Source organism: Nelumbo lutea, chromosome 7, assembly GCF_056320005.1.
Source record: "Nelumbo lutea isolate HS-2025 chromosome 7, American lotus-T2T, whole genome shotgun sequence".
Classification (NCBI taxonomy): domain Eukaryota; kingdom Viridiplantae; phylum Streptophyta; class Magnoliopsida; order Proteales; family Nelumbonaceae; genus Nelumbo; species Nelumbo lutea.
Genome location: NC_142690.1, coordinates 45,329,163 through 45,345,189, shown reverse-complemented (window position 1 = coordinate 45,345,189; position 16,027 = coordinate 45,329,163). Strand labels below are relative to the sequence as shown.

Here is a 16,027-nt window from a genome sequence, read left to right as displayed (position 1 = left end):
CTTGATGATGCTCTTGCTAGTTTTTACTGCCTAACACTACGAACATTGAGGACAATGTTCATCTTAAGTGTGGGGGAGTGAGCCCAAGGCTAGGGTATGGGGGCTGAAACCATGCACCCCAACACACATATGCAGGCAATGACATAACCAAAAAAAGACTGGAACCCCTCAAGTTCATTACTATTTATTTGATGATTTTTTTTAAGAAGGAACTCAATGAGTTGAGGGAGACTGATGTACTTGTTAAGTTTTTATTCTTGTGAATGACCCAATTTGATATATGCATGAGAAAAGGGGAGCTGAATATGCTTTTCAGCATGACTTGCCCTAACTTCCTTCATGTGTATGGAAGCCCTTGATTTCATTGTTAATGGTCAAGAAAGCTAAGTGCACATCTGAAGTGCTGATTCTTGAGGTTCAATAATTGCAAAGAAGGACAAAAGCCCAAATTGACTCTGCTATTCTGAGCTGAATAGTAAAACTAGCAGCTTAGAACATGAGTCCTATTTACCTACCTCAAGCAAGTGACCAGTGTGAGATGGAGCATAAGATGCACTCACACCAAAAAAAAAAAAAAAAAAAAAAAGAAAAGTGTGTGAGATGGAGCATAAAATGCACTCACACCGAAAAAAAAAAAAAAAAAAAAAAAAAAAAAAAAAAGAAGAAGAAAAGGGTGAGATGGAGCATAAGATGCACTCACCCTTAGAAATAAGTAATTGTGGTGACAACCGAGGTTCAAAGGGGCACTCTAAAGTTGAACTCTCATAGAGATTTAGTTACAGATGTGAAACTTAGTGAAATTTGATTATTAACTTTGACAATTAAGGAGCTGATTTATATATGAATTAGGAGTGAAGGCTAGACTATGGTGAAACTCATATTCTCCTTTCCTCGGATCTGATACATATCTTAAATGGTAATTTACAAGAATAAGAGTTGAGCACTTACAAAAGTTCCCCGACTACTCAATGCATTTCTATCTTAAAAAGTTCACCAGGTAAATGGTGAGAACAGAAGGGTGGAATGTTAAGTTTCTGGTTGATGTCTTTGCTTGAGGACAAGCAAAAGCTTAAGTGTGGGGGTATTTGATGAACCTACAATTTATCTATATTTTTATGAGGTTTTTGCATGGATTTTTATGCCGGTTTTATTAATTTTTGCCTTAATTTAGCTTAATGCTAAGAATAAGTTCAGGGATAATCAATCCAAGAAAAGGAAGGAAAAAGGCAAGAAAAGAAGGTTCAAAAAGACCAATTTCAGTCCAGCCCGGTCGTGGAAGCAAGAGAGAGCACTTCGGCCCAAGAAGAGCAAGTGAAACTCTTTGAAAAATCCAAGGGAAGAAGCCTAGAAAGAAGGAAATTTCAGCCCAGCCCATTTTTAGCCCAAATAACAGCCTAGAGTGTAGCCCATTTGAGCTCAAAAGCAAGCTAAGTTGTAGCCCAAATAGCAGCCCAAAGGGAGCTAGGGGCGGCAACTCCTAGAAGTTTCTTGAAGAGAAGGAGGGAGCACTCTAGAAGGTTCATGAGGGGTGTAATACACCCCATTCTAGAGGCTTCAAGAAGGGGCAATAGCCCCTTTGAAAAACTATATAAGGAGGCCTCTAGGAGGGGAGAAAGTTGTTCAATTGCTTGAGAGGAAGGCTCTCCCACTCTTAGAGGTTCGGCCACCTTGAGAGAAGAGAAGAGAAGAAGGCTAGGCGCAAGGAAGAAGAAGAAGAAGGGCTGAAGGAAGTTCAAGACAAGCAAGCTAGAAGAAGAAGGTGAGTTCGAATTGAGGGTTTGTAATTCAAAGATCTTTTGTAATAAATCATTTGTACTTTCATTCTCTTTTGATTTGAATTCAGTTTTTAGTTATATTTTCTTTCTTCTTTCTCCTTGTTTCCATTCTTCCTTGATGTATTTCAGTTTGTAAAATTTCAGTTCAGCAATCTAATTCTTTTTGATTCATTCAAATGATCATGGATTGTACTTGAAGTTTCTTGAATAAGGGTGTTATTGCAGATCAATTTGGCCAACTAACCTTCAAAACTCAGATCTGAATTCTCAGATCTGAGATTGCAAGATCTGAATTGCTTGAAAGAGAATTCAGATCTGCAATTTTCAGATTGGGCGAATTAATCTACAGCTTGGAATTCCTAGAGTGCTTGAGAGAGACTCTAGGAATTCAGATCTACTATTCAAGAATTGAATTGAGTGCAAGGTTAGAGATAACTTGCATAATTCAGTTGGTGATCAATTCAGATTTGAATTGATGCCTTAGAAGTGTTTGAAGAAATGCATGCATGGGGATTAGATTCTTGCTAGAGATAGAAGAACCGTCACTCATGCATAGGATGAACATGCGCTTGAGAGAGGCTGTTCATGACCTTGGGGTTTCACCAAACCAAGGCTCAATCATGATTTATTCGAATGATCTAAATTGATAGATTGCTGAATTCTGAGATTGACATTTACTGCTTACTCTTCTAACCTGATTTGAAGGCAATTGGGCCAATAATTTAGATAGATTTTAATTTAGGATTTCTTAGCTTTCATTAGAGTTTTGATTTATTTGTTGATCAGATAAGAAGTGCTCAATTTAGTATTGGTAATTGTTTCCTAAATCCTCGTGGGAACGATACTTCACTCACTACTTTATTACTTGAACGGCTAGTGCACTTGCTAGTGTCACAATGAGCCACACATCACCGATAATGAGTTCAACAAAGCTTTGGCTTTATCCTTCAAAGAAAATGGGAATAACCTCAGTCGGATGGCATCATCACTTACCCCATTGTGTTTGAAGGTGTCACAGATTTCCAAGAAGTTAGCAATATGGGCATTCGGATCCTCATGGGCAATACCACAAAACTGAACCGTATTTTGTATCATTTGGATTATGGCCGGTTTAATTTTGAAGTTATTGGCAGCAATAGTTGGCCTGATAATGCTGGAGACAGTCCCGGTGAGGGTGGGCTTGGCATAATCCATCATAGTTCTTTTTTCAGCCATTTCTTGTGCTTCTTGTCTGACTTGCCTAGCAGCTCTCAAACGGACACGGAGAGTCCGTTCAATCTCCAGGTCGTAAAGGATCTCTTCCAGTTCAGGTTTGCTTGTCATAAACTGTTATAGTCAAAGCAATAAAAATGCCAATATTCACAAAAGAAAATAAATAACTAATCCTATCACACTGAAAATGTAAAGTGAATTATTGGAATACAAAAACCTACATCCTATCATGAATAAATGAAGCCGGTTATACTAAAAGCAGATTTAAACCAATCATCTTATTCAAGGTTCCTTTATCTACATCCATCGATTGCAACATCTGAATTCAGACCCAATTTAGTTGAGTTCAGATCTACAAGTCTTTGGTATTGTTAGTCCAGAGAAATTAACAAATAATAATTCAGATCTGAGCTGTATACCTCATACACACTCATTGGTATACACTACAATATACATCCATTAAGGTTGGAATCAAGTCTGTGATGCTTTAGGGCTGAAATCAGATCTGATCTGAAAAATAATTTAAAAGGATCTGAAATAAACTAAAACCAGTCCTGAGTTAGGCTTGGGTTAAGGATTTTAAGCTCTACAATTGAAGCTCAAACCTGTATAGCTGATGCATATCAAACACTTGCTATTCGGTCCATACAACTTTTGTAGAAATCTGAAATCAGGTCTGCTAACTGTTGCACTATAGCAGCCCTGCTACAGATCTGAATGCTAATAGAAATACTTGGAAAGTGCTAATTTTTCTTAAATATCTGAGGCATAACAATTATTCAATCCAAACATACACCTCCTTAGCTAATGTAGCTCGGTTACAAGTGGATAAAGCAAATGTTCAAGTCACCCAAAATCCAAAAATGTGCTCTGTATCAGTTCAGTCCTCAACTATAGTTCAGATCTGTATCTGATGAACTTACAATTTATCTATAATTTTTGAGGACTTTAGCATGGATTTTTATGCCGGTTTTATTAATTTTTGCCTTAATTTAGCTTAATGCTAAGAATAGGTTCAGGGATAATCAATCCAAGAGAATGAAGGAAAAAGGCAAGAAAAGAAGGTTCAAAAAGACCAATTTCAGTCCAGCCCGGTCGTGGAAGCAAGAGAGAGCACTTCGGCCCAAAAAGAGCAAGTGAATTCCTTGAGAAAACCCCAGAAAATAAAGCCTAGCTATGAGGAGAATTCGGCCCAGCAAGGAAGGCCCATTTTTAGCCCAAATAACAGCCTAGAGTGTAGCCCACATGAGCTCAAAAGCAAGCTAAGTTGTAGCCCAAATAGCAGCCCAAAGGGAGCTAGGGGCGGCAACTTCTAGGAGTTTCTTGAAGAGAAGGAGGGAGCACTCTAGAAGGTTCATGAGGGGTGTAATACACCCCATTCTAGAGGCTTCAAGAAGGGGCAAGAGCCCCCTTGAAAAACTATATAAGGAGGCCTCTAGGAGGGGAGAAAGTTGTTCAATTGCTTGAGAGAAAGGCTCTCCCACTCTTAGAGGTTCAGCCACCTTGAGAGAAGAGAAGAGAAGAAGGCTAGGCGCAAGGAAGAAGAAGAAGAAGGGCTGAAGGAAGTTCAAGACAAGCAAGCTAGAAGAAGAAGGTGAGTTCGAATTGAGGGATTGTGATTCAAAGATTTTTTGTAATAAATCATTTGTAGTTTCATTCTCTTTTGATTTGAATTCAGTTTCTTAGTTATATGTTCTTTCTTCTTTCTCCTTGTTTCCATTCTTCCTTGATGTATTTCAGCTTGTAAAATTTCAGTTCAGCAATCTAATTCTTTTTGATTCATTCAAATGATCATGCATTGTACTTGAAGTTTCTTGAATAAGGGTGTGATTGCAGATCAATTCGGCCAACTAACCTTCAAAACTCAGATCTGAATTCTCAGATCTGAGATTGCAAGATCTGAATTGCTTGAAAGAGAATTCAGATCTGCAAATTTCAGATTGGGCGAATTAATCTACAGCTTGGAATTCCTAGAGTGCTTGAGAGAGACTCTAGGAATTCAGATCTACTATTCAAGAACTGAATTGAGTGCAAGGTTAGATATAACTTGCACAATTCAGTTGGTGATCAATTCAGATTTGAATTGATGCCTTAGAAGTGTTTGAAGAAATGCATGCATGGGGATTAGATTCTTGCTAGAGATAGAAGAACCGTCACTCATGCATAGGATGAACATGCGCTTGAGAGAGGTTGTTCATCACCTTGGGGTTTCACCAAACCAAGGCTCAATCATGATTCATTCGAATGATCCAAATTGATAGATTGCTGAATTCTGAGATTGACATTTACTGCTTACTCTTCTAACCTGAATTGAAGGCAATTGGACCAATGATTTAGATAGATTTTAATTTAGGATTTCTTAGCTTTCATTAGAGTTTTGATTTATTTGTTGATCAGATAAGAAATGTTCAATTTAGTATTGGTAATTGTTTCTTAAATCCTCGTGGGAACGATACTTCACTCACTACTTTATTACTTGAACGGCTAGTGCACTTGCTAGTGTCACAATGAGCCACACATCAAGTTTTTGGCGCCGTTGCCGGGGATTTAGAGAAGCAATATTAGGAAACATTGAGCATTCTTAATCTGATCTCATTCAGCATTGCATTCATAGTTGGGTTAATTTGCTAATTTTTTTATTTCAGCTTGGACTGCAACTGCTGTACTCATGTAGTTATGTTGCTTCTTTCTTAAGTAGATTACTCTCTTTTTCTGGTTTCAGTTTCATTTTAATAAAGGCATATTTGATTTCTATTCAATCTTGATGTTGTTCCCTTCAAAAAGAAAAAAAAAAAGAAAAAAAATTTCACAAAAAACATGAGTGTTGCAGATCTGAGTTGCATTCGGCACTCAGATCAGCAGATTTCAGATCTGCAGCCCTCAACCGAAAAGATTTGCTTGTGTTTCAGATTTTATTATTCTTTTCTTTCATTACAAAAAGAAAAAAAAAACAAATAAAAAAAAAAAAAGGGGGGAGATATTTTGAACAACCAGAGGAGCAATTGAGAATTCGGATCAGAACTCAGATCTGAGTTCAGATCTGAATTCTGCTATTGCAGATCTGCAACAGTTCAGATCTGAGTTCCTCTGAACTCAGACCTGAACTGATGAAATTTTGAGGGGAATTTGGTGTCATCACCACCCCAATTCACCCTAGGGCACTTCTGCTATTCCCCAAAAACAATTTGGTAGCAATAACTGAAGGTAAGGCAATTGAGAATTCAGATCCAAACTCAGACTTGAGTTCAGATCTGAATTCTGCTGTTACAGATCTGCTCAGTTCAGATCTGAATTCCTCTGAACTCAGATCTGAACCGATGCAAGTTTGAGGTGAATTGGGTGCCATCACTACCCCAATCCACCCTAGGATACATCCAACCTGCCTCAAGGGTGAATGGATAGCAAAGAATGAGAGAAATTCAAATCTGAAATGCAGTTGATATGATGTGAGGACTGAACTGATACAGAGCATTCTATGAATTCTGGGTGGACTGAATTCTTGGCTTTACCCACTTGTACCCAATCTAAATTTGGTGAGGATGTGTGTTTGGATTGAATAATTGTGATGCCTCACATATTCAATAAAAGCAGCAGTGCATTCCACTAGCATTCAGAGCTGTAGCAGGGCTGCTACAGTACAGCAATTAGCATGAAACTCCACTGCTGATCTAGTTAGCTCTCTTTCCCATTGTTGACCTACTTCATATTTGATTGTTGATTTAGTGTAGCTGGTAGATGTAGTTCTTCAGCATTGCATTCATAGTTGGTTTAATTTGCTTAATTTTTCATTTTTGCTTTGAATGCAACTGCTGTATTACTGTAGTTATGCTTCTTATCTCTTTAGTAGATTACTTTATTTTCCTTGTTTCAGTTTAATTTTAATAAAAGGAGACCTGTTTTGCTTTCTATCATGAAGTTATTACCCTCTAAAAAAAAAAAAATCACAAAATCATGAGTGTTGCAGATCTGAGTTGCATTCGGCACTCAGATCTACTATAGCAGAACTGCAGCACTCAACCGAAAAAAAAAAAAAAAATTTAAAATGAGTTCAGATCTGAATTGCATTCATCAATCAGACCTGCACTCATCCAAAAAGATTTTGGTTGCATTGCTGTATTTTGTTTTAGATTTATAAAAAAAAAAAAAAGAAAAAAAAATAGATAAAGAAAATAAAAAGAAAACAATGAAAAAATAGCATGTGAGTTTTCAAATCTGAAACTCAGATTTGAAGTTCAGATCTGAGTTCAGCCAGTTGCAGGACTGCATTCTGCTAGGTTCAGATTTGAGTTCATCTGAACTCAGACTTGAACCCACTTTATTTTGATGTGAATTCGGGTAGTGACAGCACCCAATTCACAATTTGATGCATCAGACTTGCCTCATTGATGAAAATTTAAGCCATGAATGATAAAATCAGTTCTGAAGTGCATGAGAATCAGAGGCAGTATGAGTACATGATCTGAAATTTCTTTGAACTTGATGTTTTGTTATCTTTTAAATCACTTGCACCCAATCTGAATTGGTTGTATTGGATTAGGACTAATGTTTGTGAGGTCCAAAAAGAGCTTCATATTTTTGATGTAATGGTATTCAGATCTGAATCAAGGCTGCTTTCATTATAAAATTGCAGATCTGATTTCAGGTCTGAGGCATACAAGACATTTAAGTTGGGACTTGAAAGAGAAGTCTTAAGCTCTTGGGATCAAACTTATTTCAGACCTAACTGCAACAGATTTTAGACCTACTTATTGATATTAGGTTTGGAGTTTTTGTAAGTGACTGTTCTCAAAAGTCAAGTTCTAACCAAAAAAAAAAAAAAAAAAAAAAAAATCAAATAACTTTGGTAGTGTGCTGATTTCAAGAACTCTTAGACTTCTAGGCTAGTTTCAATCTTGTAAATCACTTGTTTATCACTTGCATATCAGATTCCAAGAGATATTTATATTGGCTTTTGATCTTGTTTTTTTTTATTTATTTATTTATTTTGTTAGATAGAATTCAAACTTCTTGGCCTTGTAAGTTTCTGTTGTGTATTACAAACTGGTTAAATTATTTACATTGTTTGGAATTGTGTATAGTAGTCTTTTTATTATTTGGTTTAAATTATTTTTAGTTAGAACAAAGCTACTGATCTCCTCTTCTAGTTTGCAAGTGATTTCTAGCAGAAGAAGTTTTCCACCGACAACATATTGCAGAATTTAAGAATGATCTTCAGGGAAGTCCTCTAAATACCTCCTATTACTTGATGATGCGCTTGCTAGTTTTATTGTTACTGCCTAACACTACGAACATTGAGGACAATGTTCATCTTAAGTGTGGGGGAGTGAGCCCGAGGCTAGGGTATGGGGGTTGAAACCATGCACCTCATGCACCCCAACACACATATGCAGGCAATGACATAACCCAAAAAAAGACTGGAAACCCTCAAGTTCATTACTATTTATTTGATGATTTTTTTTAAGAAGAAATTCAATGAGTTGAGGGAGACTGATGTACTTGTTAAGTTTTTATTCTTGTGAATGACCCAATTTGATATATGCAAGAGAAAAGGGGAGCTGAATATGCCTTTCAGCATGACTAGCCCTAACTTCCTTCATGTGTATGGAAGCCCTTGATTTCATTGTTAATGGTCAAGAAAGCTAAGTGCACATCTGAAGTGTTGATTCTTGAGGTTCAATAATTGCAAAGAAGGACAAAAGCCCAAATTGACTCCGCTATTTTGAGCTGAATAGTAAAACTAGCAGCTCAGAACATGAGTCCTATTTACCTACCTCAAGTAAGTGACCAGTGTGAGATGGAGCATAAGATGCACTCACACCAAAAAAAAAAAAAAAAAGAAAAGTAAAAGAGAGAGAAAAGTGTGTGAGATGGAGCATAAAATGCACTCACACCGAAAAAAAAAAAAAAAAAAAAAAGAAAAGAAAAGGGTGAGATGGAGCATAAGATGCACTCACACCAAGAAGAAAAGAAAAGAGAGAGAAAAGTGTGAGATGGAGCATAAAATGCACTCACACCGAAAAAAAAAAAAAAAAAAAAAAGAAAAAAAAAAAAGAAAAGGGTGAGAAGGAGCATAAGATGCACTCACCCTTAGAAATAAGTAATTGTGGTGACAACCGAGGTTCAAAGGGGCACTCTAAAGTTGAACTCTCATTGAGATTTAGTTACAGATGTGAAACTTAGTGAAATTTGATTATTAACCTTGACAATTAAGGAGCTGATTTATATATGAATTAGGAGTGAAGGCTAGACTATGAGGAAATTCATATTCTCCTTTCCTCGGATCTGATACATATCTTAAATGGTCATTTACAAGAATAAGAGTTGAGCACTTACAAAAGTTCCCCGACTACTCAATGCATTTCTATCTTAAAAAGTTCACCAGGTAAATGGTGAGAACAGAAGGGGGGAATGTTAAGTTTATGGCTGATGTCTTTGCTTGAGGACAAGCAAATGCTTAAGTGTGGGGGTATTTGATGAACTTACAATTTATCTATAATTTTTGAGGACTTTAGCATGGATTTTTATGCCGGTTTTATTAATTTTTGCCTTAATTTAGCTTAATGCTAAGAATAGGTTCAGGGATAATCAATCCAAGAGAATGAAGGAAAAAGGCAAGAAAAGAAGGTTCAAAAAGACTAATTTCAGTCCAGCCCGGTCGTGGAAGCAAGAGAGAGCACTTCGGCCCAAAAAGAGCAAGTGAATTCCTTGAGAAAACCCCAGAAAATAAAGCCTAGCTATGAGGAGAATTCGGCCCAGCAAGGAAGGCCCATTTTTAGCCCAAATAACAGCCTAGAGTGTAGCCCACATGAGCTCAAAAGCAAGCTAAGTTGTAGCCCAAATAGCAGCCCAAAGGGAGCTAGGGGCGGCAACTTCTAGGAGTTTCTTGAAGAGAAGGAGGGAGCACTCTAGAAGGTTCATGAGGGGTGTAATACACCCCATTCTAGAGGCTTCAAGAAGGGGCAAGAGCCCCCTTGAAAAACTATATAAGGAGGCCTCTAGGAGGGGAGAAAGTTGTTCAATTGCTTGAGAGAAAGGCTCTCCCACTCTTAGAGGTTCAGCCACCTTGAGAGAAGAGAAGAGAAGAAGGCTAGGCGCAAGGAAGAAGAAGAAGAAGGGCTGAAGGAAGTTCAAGACAAGCAAGCTAGAAGAAGAAGGTGAGTTCGAATTGAGGGATTGTGATTCAAAGATTTTTTGTAATAAATCATTTGTAGTTTCATTCTCTTTTGATTTGAATTCAGTTTCTTAGTTATATGTTCTTTCTTCTTTCTCCTTGTTTCCATTCTTCCTTGATGTATTTCAGCTTGTAAAATTTCAGTTCAGCAATCTAATTCTTTTTGATTCATTCAAATGATCATGCATTGTACTTGAAGTTTCTTGAATAAGGGTGTGATTGCAGATCAATTCGGCCAACTAACCTTCAAAACTCAGATCTGAATTCTCAGATCTGAGATTGCAAGATCTGAATTGCTTGAAAGAGAATTCAGATCTGCAAATTTCAGATTGGGCGAATTAATCTACAGCTTGGAATTCCTAGAGTGCTTGAGAGAGACTCTAGGAATTCAGATCTACTATTCAAGAACTGAATTGAGTGCAAGGTTAGAGATAACTTGCACAATTCAGTTGGTGATCAATTCAGATTTGAATTGATGCCTTAGAAGTGTTTGAAGAAATGCATGCATGGGGATTAGATTCTTGCTAGAGATAGAAGAACCGTCACTCATGCATAGGATGAACATGCGCTTGAGAGAGGTTGTTCATGACCTTGGGGTTTCACCAAACCAAGGCTCAATCATGATTCATTCGAATGATCCAAATTGATAGATTGCTGAATTCTGAGATTGACATTTACTGCTTACTCTTCTAACCTGAATTGAAGGCAATTGGACCAATGATTTAGATAGATTTTAATTTAGGATTTCTTAGCTTTCATTAGAGTTTTGATTTATTTGTTGATCAGATAAGAAATGTTCAATTTAGTATTGGTAATTGTTTCTTAAATCCTCGTGGGAACGATACTTCACTCACTACTTTATTACTTGAACGGCTAGTGCACTTGCTAGTGTCACAATGAGCCACACATCAAGTTTTTGGCGCCGTTGCCGGGGATTTAGAGAAGCAATATTAGGAAACATTGAGCATTCTTAATCTGATCTCATTCAGCATTGCATTCATAGTTGGGTTAATTTGCTAATTTTTTTATTTCAGCTTGGACTGCAACTGCTGTACTCATGTAGTTATGTTTCTTCTTTCTTAAGTAGATTACTCTCTTTTTCTGGTTTCAGTTTCATTTTAATAAAGGCATATTTGATTTCTATTCAATCTTGATGTTGTTCCCTTCAAAAAGAAAAAAAAAAGAAAAAAAATTTCACAAAAAACATGAGTGTTGCAGATCTGAGTTGCATTCGGCACTCAGATCAGCAGATTTCAGATCTGCAGCCCTCAACCGAAAAGATTTGCTTGTGTTTCAGATTTTATTATTCTTTTCTTTCATTACAAAAAGAAAAAAAAAACAAATAAAAAAAAAAAAAGGGGGGAGATATTTTGAACAACCAGAGGAGCAATTGAGAATTCGGATCAGAACTCAGATCTGAGTTCAGATCTGAATTCTGCTATTGCAGATCTGCAACAGTTCAGATCTGAGTTCCTCTGAACTCAGACCTGAACTGATGAAATTTTGAGGGGAATTTGGTGTCATCACCACCCCAATTCACCCTAGGGCACTTCTGCTATTCCCCAAAAACAATTTGGTAGCAATAACTGAAGGTAAGGCAATTGAGAATTCAGATCCAAACTCAGACTTGAGTTCAGATCTGAATTCTGCTGTTACAGATCTGCTCAGTTCAGATCTGAATTCCTCTGAACTCAGATCTGAACCGATGCAAGTTTGAGGTGAATTGGGTGCCATCACTACCCCAATCCACCCTAGGATACATCCAACCTGCCTCAAGGGTGAATGGATAGCAAAGAATGAGAGAAATTCAAATCTGAAATGCAGTTGATATGATGTGAGGACTGAACTGATACAGAGCATTCTATGAATTCTGGGTGGACTGAATTCTTGGCTTTACCCACTTGTACCCAATCTAAATTTGGTGAGGATGTGTGTTTGGATTGAATAATTGTGATGCCTCACATATTCAATAAAAGCAGCAGTGCATTCCACTAGCATTCAGAGCTGTAGCAGGGCTGCTACAGTACAGCAATTAGCATGAAACTCCACTGCTGATCTAGTTAGCTCTCTTTCCCATTGTTGACCTACTTCATATTTGATTGTTGATTTAGTGTAGCTGGTAGATGTAGTTCTTCAGCATTGCATTCATAGTTGGTTTAATTTGCTTAATTTTTCATTTTTGCTTTGAATGCAACTGCTGTATTACTGTAGTTATGCTTCTTATCTCTTTAGTAGATTACTTTATTTTCCTTGTTTCAGTTTAATTTTAATAAAAGGAGACCTGTTTTGCTTTCTATCATGAAGTTATTACCCTCTAAAAAAAAAAAAATCACAAAATCATGAGTGTTGCAGATCTGAGTTGCATTCGGCACTCAGATCTACTATAGCAGAACTGCAGCACTCAACCGAAAAAAAAAAAAAAAATTTAAAATGAGTTCAGATCTGAATTGCATTCATCAATCAGACCTGCACTCATCCAAAAAGATTTTGGTTGCATTGCTGTATTTTGTTTTAGATTTATAAAAAAAAAAAAAAGAAAAAAAAATAGATAAAGAAAATAAAAAGAAAACAATGAAAAAATAGCATGTGAGTTTTCAAATCTGAAACTCAGATTTGAAGTTCAGATCTGAGTTCAGCCAGTTGCAGGACTGCATTCTGCTAGGTTCAGATTTGAGTTCATCTGAACTCAGACCTGAACCCACTTTATTTTGATGTGAATTCGGGTAGTGACAGCACCCAATTCACAATTTGATGCATCAGACTTGCCTCATTGATGAAAATTTAAGCCATGAATGATAAAATCAGTTCTGAAGTGCATGAGAATCAGAGGCAGTATGAGTACATGATCTGAAATTTCTTTGAACTTGATGTTTTGTTATCTTTTAAATCACTTGCACCCAATCTGAATTGGTTGTATTGGATTAGGACTAATGTTTGTGAGGTCCAAAAAGAGCTTCATATTTTTGATGTAATGGTATTCAGATCTGAATCAAGGCTGCTTTCATTATAAAATTGCAGATCTGATTTCAGGTCTGAGGCATACAAGACATTTAAGTTGGGACTTGAAAGAGAAGTCTTAAGCTCTTGGGATCAAACTTATTTCAGACCTAACTGCAACAGATTTTAGACCTACTTATTGATATTAGGTTTGGAGTTTTTGTAAGTGACTGTTCTCAAAAGTCAAGTTCTAACCAAAAAAAAAAAAAAAAAAAAAAAAAAAAAAAAAAAAAAATCAAATAACTTTGGTAGTGTGCTGATTTCAAGAACTCTTAGACTTCTAGGCTAGTTTCAATCTTGTAAATCACTTGTTTATCACTTGCATATCAGATTCCAAGAGATATTTATATTGGCTTTTGATCTTGTTTTTTTTTATTTATTTATTTATTTTGTTAGATAGAATTCAAACTTCTTGGCCTTGTAAGTTTCTGTTGTGTATTACAAACTGGTTAAATTATTTACATTGTTTGGAATTGTGTATAGTAGTCTTTTTATTATTTGGTTTAAATTATTTTTAGTTAGAACAAAGCTACTGATCTCCTCTTCTAGTTTGCAAGTGATTTCTAGCAGAAGAAGTTTTCCACCGACAACATATTGCAGAATTTAAGAATGATCTTCAGGGAAGTCCTCTAAATACCTCCTATTACTTGATGATGCGCTTGCTAGTTTTATTGTTACTGCCTAACACTACGAACATTGAGGACAATGTTCATCTTAAGTGTGGGGGAGTGAGCCCGAGGCTAGGGTATGGGGGTTGAAACCATGCACCTCATGCACCCCAACACACATATGCAGGCAATGACATAACCCAAAAAAAGACTGGAACCCCTCAAGTTCATTACTATTTATTTGATGATTTTTTTTAAGAAGAAATTCAATGAGTTGAGGGAGACTGATGTACTTGTTAAGTTTTTATTCTTGTGAATGACCCAATTTGATATATGCAAGAGAAAAGGGGAGCTGAATATGCCTTTCAGCATGACTAGCCCTAACTTCCTTCATGTGTATGGAAGCCCTTGATTTCATTGTTAATGGTCAAGAAAGCTAAGTGCACATCTGAAGTGTTGATTCTTGAGGTTCAATAATTGCAAAGAAGGACAAAAGCCCAAATTGACTCCGCTATTTTGAGCTGAATAGTAAAACTAGCAGCTCAGAACATGAGTCCTATTTACCTACCTCAAGTAAGTGACCAGTGTGAGATGGAGCATAAGATGCACTCACACCAAAAAAAAAAAAAAAAAGAAAAGTAAAAGAGAGAGAAAAGTGTGTGAGATGGAGCATAAAATGCACTCACACCGAAAAAAAAAAAAAAAAAAAAAAAGAAAAGAAAAGGGTGAGATGGAGCATAAGATGCACTCACACCAAGAAGAAAAGAAAAGAGAGAGAAAAGTGTGAGATGGAGCATAAAATGCACTCACACCGAAAAAAAAAAAAAAAAAAAAAAGAAAAAAAAAAAAGAAAAGGGTGAGAAGGAGCATAAGATGCACTCACCCTTAGAAATAAGTAATTGTGGTGACAACCGAGGTTCAAAGGGGCACTCTAAAGTTGAACTCTCATTGAGATTTAGTTACAGATGTGAAACTTAGTGAAATTTGATTATTAACCTTGACAATTAAGGAGCTGATTTATATATGAATTAGGAGTGAAGGCTAGACTATGAGGAAATTCATATTCTCCTTTCCTCGGATCTGATACATATCTTAAATGGTCATTTACAAGAATAAGAGTTGAGCACTTACAAAAGTTCCCCGACTACTCAATGCATTTCTATCTTAAAAAGTTCACCAGGTAAATGGTGAGAACAGAAGGGGGGAATGTTAAGTTTATGGCTGATGTCTTTGCTTGAGGACAAGCAAATGCTTAAGTGTGGGGGTATTTGATGAACTTACAATTTATCTATAATTTTTGAGGACTTTAGCATGGATTTTTATGCCGGTTTTATTAATTTTTGCCTTAATTTAGCTTAATGCTAAGAATAGGTTCAGGGATAATCAATCCAAGAGAATGAAGGAAAAAGGCAAGAAAAGAAGGTTCAAAAAGACTAATTTCAGTCCAGCCCGGTCGTGGAAGCAAGAGAGAGCACTTCGGCCCAAAAAGAGCAAGTGAATTCCTTGAGAAAACCCCAGAAAATAAAGCCTAGCTATGAGGAGAATTCGGCCCAGCAAGGAAGGCCCATTTTTAGCCCAAATAACAGCCTAGAGTGTAGCCCACATGAGCTCAAAAGCAAGCTAAGTTGTAGCCCAAATAGCAGCCCAAAGGGAGCTAGGGGCGGCAACTTCTAGGAGTTTCTTGAAGAGAAGGAGGGAGCACTCTAGAAGGTTCATGAGGGGTGTAATACACCACATTCTAGAGGCTTCAAGAAGGGGCAAGAGCCCCCTTGAAAAACTATATAAGGAGGCCTCTAGGAGGGGAGAAAGTTGTTCAATTGCTTGAGAGAAAGGCTCTCCCACTCTTAGAGGTTCAGCCACCTTGAGAGAAGAGAAGAGAAGAAGGCTAGGCGCAAGGAAGAAGAAGAAGAAGGGCTGAAGGAAGTTCAAGACAAGCAAGCTAGAAGAAGAAGGTGAGTTCGAATTGAGGGATTGTGATTCAAAGATTTTTTGTAATAAATCATTTGTAGTTTCATTCTCTTTTGATTTGAATTCAGTTTCTTAGTTATATGTTCTTTCTTCTTTCTCCTTGTTTCCATTCTTCCTTGATGTATTTCAGCTTGTAAAATTTCAGTTCAGCAATCTAATTCTTTTTTATTCATTCAAATGATCATGCATTGTACTTGAAGTTTCTTGAATAAGGGTGTGATTGCAGATCAATTCGGCCAATTAACCTTCAAAACTCAGATCTGAATTCTCAGATCTGAGATTGCAAGATCTGAATT

The 16,027-nt window shown here is 36.8% G+C and overlaps 1 pseudogene; it reads right to left on the bottom strand.

Annotated features, from left to right (window-relative positions):
- LOC148846234 (uncharacterized) overlaps window positions 1–16,027 on the bottom strand; it is a 46,366-nt pseudogene that overhangs the window by 21,497 nt on the left and 8,842 nt on the right.